The 5,421-nt window shown below is 44.3% G+C and overlaps 1 protein-coding gene across 1 annotated transcript in view; it reads left to right on the top strand.

Moving 5' to 3' along the window:
- The window catches only part of LOC104957141 (hyaluronan-mediated motility receptor-like), a 29,668-nt gene that overhangs the window by 6,771 nt on the left and 17,476 nt on the right, over nt 1-5,421 (top strand). The window lies entirely within an intron of this gene.

The following is a 5,421-nucleotide window of genomic DNA, read 5'->3' as shown; positions in this document are numbered from 1 at the left end:
CAACAACAATCATATATAGAATACAATACAGTGTACAATCTGGTTATAATACAGTTTATTCAGATGTTCTCTAGTCGTTTTTGTTTTTGTTAGTTTGTATATTCAGTCTGTAAATCTTTGTGTAATTTTCCTTTTCTAAATGGTTATATTCTGGATCTAACTTTCCTTGACAGCTTATTTTGTTATGTTGTTTGTTTGCACCATCACACACCAAGGCAACATTCCTTGTATGTGTGACGTGACCTGGCGATAACTTAAATCTACGTCCAACTACCGGCTATTGTACACGAAGCGTTAGACATATCTTTCACTTCTTTATTTAAACTGACACTCTCAGAGAGGAAGGTAATATTCTGAAAGCAGCAAAGCTTCCTTTTATTAATGAACGAGGCAACTTTGATTAAGTAAACCTGGAAGCGCTCCGCGGGTTCGGGCTTATTTCAGGAGTTAGTGCTTTCATCTCTGTGAATATGTATTTGGCTGTTTTTTTTGAACCAACATTATTCTGCAAGCGATCCAGCACATCCCAGTCGGATGGAAAACGCTCTCCATTTATGGCGGCTCTCTCACCGGGTCTCTTGGCAGCAAACTTCTGGCTCACCTCACTCTCGCTGGGTCCCACCCTCTCCATTCTGTGTGCCATCACTCTCTCTCTCTCTCCCCGAGTGTCTCTCTCAGGTGAATCACCAGCTTACCTCACTTTTTTTTTTCGGTATGGGGTGCAGTCACTCTATCATTGAGCTTTCACCTGAACCAGAACTAAATGAAACCACCTCTCCACTATTCCACTGACCCTCCGTCTGCTCATTCGTCATTATTAATCAATGGCTCCTGTGAAACAAAGCCTTTGATCTCCTGCTCCTTCTCTGTATCCCAGTGGTGTTGTTGTGTTGTGTGTGTGTGTGGTGTGATCTGTGTGTGTGTGTGTGTGTGTGTGTGTGTGTGTGTCATGGCGGGACATCTGTTTGAATTAGCTTCTTCTTTGGGTATGATTTGCTTGACTTTTTAGACATTTAATTGATAAATTATTAAAATAGTGTAATATTGTCGGTTTTGCTTATCATTTGGACTTATTTCAAAAAAGCACTGGTAAAGTCTTATTTGTGCCTTCCGCTGGTCTGGTATAATGTTTTTGTTATTTGCATTGGGATGAGCAGGACACTGTTTGAATTACCGGACCCATGTTACAAAAAATCTAATGTAAAAACAATATTACCTTTAAAAATAGAATGTGAAAATGAATGTTATTTACTGTCAAGGACTGAATAATGTAGCCAAAAGTAATGAGTGATTATTGCATTATACGAGCAATGCTCCACCTGAAAAGTGTGATAGGACTATGATAGCTACCTGAGTCTCCTATTGGTGTGTGTGGTGTGTGTGTGTGTGTGTTGTTTGTGTGGTGTGGTGTGGTGTGTGTGGTGGGTGTGGTGTGGGTGGTGTGTGTGTGGGTTGGTTGTGGTGTGTGTGTGGTGTGGTGTGGTGGTGTGTGGTGTGGGTGGTGTGTTGTGTGTGTGGCTGTGTGGTGTGGTGTCGGTGTGGATGTGGTGTGTTTGGGGTGGTTTGTGTGGTGTGTTGGGTGGTGTGTTGTGGTGGTGTGTGTGGTGTGGTGTTGGTGTGGTGTTGTGGTGTCGGTGTTGGTTGTGTGTGTGGTGGTGTGTGGTGTAGGTGTGGGTGTGGTGTGGTGTGGTGTGGTGTGTGGTGGTGGTGTGTGTTGTGGTGGTGGTGTTGGTGGGTTTGTGGTGGTGTGGTGTGGTGGTGTGTGTGTGTGTGTGACTGTGGGTGCTGTGTGTGTGGTGTGTGTGGTGTGTGTGGGTGTTGTGTGTGTGGTGTGTGGTGTGGTTGGTGTGGTGTGTGTGTGTGGGTTGTGTGTGTGGGTGTGTGTGTGGTGTGTGTGTGGTGTGTGTGTGGCTGTTGTGGTGTGTTGTGGTGTGTGTGTGTTGTGTGTGTGTGTGTGTGTGTGTGTGTGTGTGTGTGTGTTTCCACAAGTGTATTAGTCAATTATCCTTCTTGCTTCCTACCTTGGGGTTGAAAGGTCCCCTGGCTCTCCATCTTCGGACATAAGTCGGTCAGAGTGTCCAGGCTGGTTGAGTCGAGTCGTCTGCTTCTCCACAAACCTCTGCAGGGGGAGAGGAGGAGATGGTCAAAAGGAGTACTTCATTTACCACAAATAAAGTGAGACACAGCTAATGAGAAAACACGATGAGCCAGGAGAGAAAGGTGGATGATGATACATTTTTGACGTTATAAATTATGGATTCCTTTACCAGTGCTGTTTCGGGTCTTTTATCTATACAAATATGGCAAGAAGAAACATTTACTTGAAAGTGATTGTTGCTGGAAACCCTGATAAAAGAATTGAATGACAAACAACACACTTAATGTAGTGTAGTAATGATGACAGGGAAACAAATGACTAATGATTGTTATTGAGAACTTTAGATTTGAATTTATTTGATTGTTTAGAAGAGAAACATTAGGCATGAACTCTGGCTGTCTTAACAGGAGGTGTACAGTGGCTGCATTTGTTTTTATTCCCTTACATTTGCTGCCTTTATACCGCCGACAATTCCATCTGCAATTAACACAATCCTACAATTAACTTTCAACAATAAACCCCTTCACTGGCATTTTCTAAAAAAACACTATTTTCATTCTATAAAAGGGCAATCATTCTGGTTAGGACGCGTGACACTGTGGTGTTTACCCCAGACTAATGCAATATAATTCGTGTGTAAAAAGGCCAGTATTTCATGACAACACTCACAACAATGTCCCCCAGTGTCCTCTCTGATAATGGCAATTACATGGAAATGCAGTTACATGCAGCCAAGAGGGAACATGGCAGACAGAACTTTAGCCTGAATTTCGGGAAGACAGCTCGTGACTCACCTGTTGGTTTCCAGCCAGCACTAGGAATACAGAGGCAAAGAGGGGTGCGAGGGGATGGGGTGGGGGTGGGGAGGGAGGGGGGGCGGTAAGGACGGCGGCTAGGGGGACGAAGTCTTCGGGGGGAGCTGGGAGCGACAGGTCTTCCACCGCTGGAGGGGGAGCGGGGAATTCAGGAGAGGCTGCCTCGTAGGAAGAGGGTTGGCATTCGGGGGGAGGGGCTGGCAAATCGTCATCCAGTGGAGGAGGAGGGGGAGGAGGGGGGAAGTCTGGCAGAAATGAGGAGGGATGATTGGTTAAAAAAAAAGTTGGGACAGAACGGTTTCAATATGTACGAGGACACGGTCACACATGCGCAACATTTACATTGGCAAATATTTGACTTATGCAAAAAGTGGGTTGAATAAAACATTTGCTTACGGTAGCAAAGCAAAGCCGCGTCACATGGGTTATATGAGGTTGTGATCTCAGCCAATAGCAACAAGGGTTTGTAGTTGAACCCTCCTGGCACTCCTCGTCTGCTTTTGCACGTGTCTGTCCGTGCCTTTAACCATCCACTTACATGTTCACTTTCAATAATTGATTTGAGATAGCGAATGTTTTCACACACTTCGTCTAGAGCACAAACAGGACCATTTTATTTTTTTAGTTTGGGAAATCTTCCACCTTTAAATGTTCTTCTGATAGCTTCTTGTACTAAATGTTAAACGGTGCACTCTGGACTTTTCTTGTAAACAAAGAATGTTTTTTTTAGTATTTCTTATCAAAAACACATTGAGTGTATCCTGGTGGTCGAGCAGACATGTTGAATGCATTTCCTCACTGAGAAAACATTTAGGATTTATATTTAGTAAATGTTACTGTTTACATCTCTGCTCTCTTGCTAGTGGTTTTCTTCTGCACAGCCTTTGCAGGTGCATTGCTACACTCCTTTGCACATGAACACCATCAATGGTCGACCCAAATAGCGTAAAACCATGAGCTGGAAAGCTGTGCATGTGTTTCCTCATGCATGCGAGACCCACTTGAAAAACAAATACTGTTGTAGGGTTCAAAAACTCAACAGGGTGCCTTTAATTTGGCGGGGTTTAGTTATCTGCAAATTCATACTAGTTGTTAAACGTGAGCACAACCCCAAAAGTAAAAATCCCCCCTAAAGCAAAGTTATTAGACCATCACATTTAACACAGAAAGACAGGAGTTACAGGACAGTGACGTAATGTCTCGGAGACGACTGATTAAAACGACAGCCCCACACTGAGCTATTATCAACTCGACTGTAAAGCTCTGCATGTGTCGTAAAAAAGCAGCAGGAGGAGTGGGGGGGGAGAGGGGGGAGCTGACTTAAAGGTCCCCTATTATATTGTTTTTCATCAATATTAGGTCTCAGATATATACAGAACATGTCTCTGAAGTGTCCAAACACCAAACAGATCATTGCAGCATTACCCATAATCCTCTCTGTTTCAGCCCTGTTTCAAAAGTGCTGATTCTCTGTCTGTTACTTTAGATGAAAATAAGGAGCTCCTCCCCACGCCCCTCTGAGAGAGATTTGGTTAAAAAGAACACATTACGCGCGTTCACACCGGAGTACTTTTACCTGTACTTTTCCCGTTTTGTTCCGTTAGTGCCTGGAATTTTGCGTTCACACCAAAAAGAGAACTTAGTTCAGAGAACTTTTACCCACATTTGTAGTGCCTGCTCGAGAGGTGGTACTTTCCTGGGGAGAAAAAAGTACCAATTTCTGATTGGCTGGGCGAATTGCAAACCACGCCCCGTAAAACTCTTTTGTGTTGTGAAGCCGCCATTGTATTTGCTTGCATTAGCATTATTAGCATTAGCATTAGCCCCGCGCACCAACGCAGAGAGACTAACTTATGGCAACACAAAAAAAAACATGGGAGCGGTGGAGATGAGGAGGTGTCGGCGTTCTGGCGATTTACTCTGAAGGCTCCAGTAGAAGCTGCTGGAAGTCCCAGCAGCTTCTACTGAAGCCAGTCCCCAACTCCGGGGACTTCCGGCCGGGGACATCGGGTGACAGTATACGCTGTGAAGTTGTTTGCAGCCCAAAGCAGAAGAAGAAGTGACGTCAGCGGCTTCATTTGCGTAATCTTCCCTCAGGGAACTTATTCCTGTGTGAACGCGATCTGTACTTAGTTCCATGGGGGTACTAAGTGCTGGGAACTAAGTACGGCAAAGTACTTGGTGTGAAAGTGGCTAATGGTGCTCTAGGAGGAGATTCAGGTGATAAGGTGATTGGCTAATGGTTACCAAGCCAAAAAATCGTTATGACATCATAAAGTGTCCAAAATCTGATCAGCTCATTTTCAGACAGGTTTTTATAGAAATGGATCAGGACAAAAAGAGAGAGAATCCTTTTTCCTGAAACTTTCAGAGTCTCTTTCCACAGAGGGGACACATGTTGATGTAAAAGAGACATGAACAAGTGGNCGTTGGAGATACGTCACTGTCCATTGATTCTTCCGGGTAACTCATGATGTCATGCGTTACCCGGAACCAAATGGACCAATC

The sequence above is a fragment of the Notothenia coriiceps genome, unplaced genomic scaffold, assembly GCF_000735185.1.
Source record: "Notothenia coriiceps isolate Sejong01 unplaced genomic scaffold, NC01 NC01_scaffold00026424, whole genome shotgun sequence".
NCBI lineage: Eukaryota > Metazoa > Chordata > Actinopteri > Perciformes > Nototheniidae > Notothenia > Notothenia coriiceps.
Note: the sequence above shows the minus strand (reverse complement) of the source record. Positions and strands in the feature narration are given on the sequence as shown.